Below are 1,480 nucleotides of genomic sequence, written 5' to 3' on the forward strand. Positions count from 1 at the left end.
ACTGTTATATCCATCAGAAGGTATAAAGAGACAAAAAATATACATCTTCTCATAAGAATTCACAGGATAAAATGTGTGTATATATATATGTATTATGTATATGTATATGTATATGTATATGTATATGTATATATATATATGTATCAGAAGGTATAAAGATACAGAAAATATCCATTTTCTCATAAGAATTCACAGGATAAAATGTGTACATATACATACATATACATATATGTGAGCGTGTGTGTTCATGCGTGCAAGTGCGCGTGAGTGCAGCATCAACTCTACTGTATCAAGTTTAAATTTTCGAGTTGGGAATTATTTTATTTCAACTTTCAACCTTGCAAATACACATCAAAGGATATATGGATACACTGACCTATCTCCCTGATTTTATGGTCCGTTTCCACAGCTCCAAAAGTTGACCGAGTTTGCATATAGGTTAGACTGCTAAAAGGATCCTATATTTGTAAGCTAAGAAAGATTAGGGGCTACATGCAGTGCTACCACCTCTTAGCTCCACGTTGAAGTGCATTTTGAGCTATGGCGATTCTGAATTTCCAGATAAACCATAAGGATTTTGTTGGGGAATACCGACCGACCCCACTCATGGCGACTCACCTTCGGACCTACTTGTCCGACGCCCGACTTCCACCGACCGACCGACGGGTGCCGTTACCGACCGATCAACGGCTATCGACCGACCGAAGATACGTCGGTCGGGCAGACCTTTTCCGCTCTCCAACCGACTGCACTATGGAGCCCGATGCCCGACTCTGCAACGTGCCCGGACTGACTGTCGGAGAGGCCCAGGTTTCACCCGACACCCCTCAGCTGGCCGCCGACCTACGGTCGGCCGGCTCCTCCAATCGCCGTACTACTGTCAAAGGCTGTCAGTCCTGACAACAGCATGCGGCACTGCCGCCTAGGGGCATTATCCCACCTAAGGTATGGGTCAACCCTGGCGATTTGACAGCCCCACGGCGATTTGACACCTTTACGGCGACTCTGACAGTCTTCAGTGAGTTGACAATTCTTCAATTGTCCGCGCCATTAATGACGGCGCCATACCATGCTCCACTATATATATCGGGGAAGGCAATAGCGCTAGAGGTCCCTTCGAAACTCTTGGACTTGCTCCCTCTCTCTCTCACCCCCCCTCTCGTTGAGCTCCTTGTTTTCTTTTCGCTGTTGCCTAGTCTCCTCTCTGACTTGACCGTCGGAGGGTCCCCGCCGGAGCCACCTCCGGTCAGTGCGGACTTTCTTTTGCAGGCGCTCATTCCCGACGACCAGGGGATTGGCCGCAACAGATTGGCGCGCCAGGAAGGGGCGAGCGACGCTCATAGTGACAAGTTAGTGCTTCATTAACAGCACCAGGGACTATAACCCCCACAGAATTCAAGATGACAAAGACAAGAGCTCAGCGATCGAGAGTCACCGAGTCGGCGAGGCGCTCTTCCCGCCGGGAAGAGGCCTCTCCTCC

Source organism: Elaeis guineensis, chromosome 13, assembly GCF_000442705.2.
Source record: "Elaeis guineensis isolate ETL-2024a chromosome 13, EG11, whole genome shotgun sequence".
NCBI classification, from domain to species: domain Eukaryota; kingdom Viridiplantae; phylum Streptophyta; class Magnoliopsida; order Arecales; family Arecaceae; genus Elaeis; species Elaeis guineensis.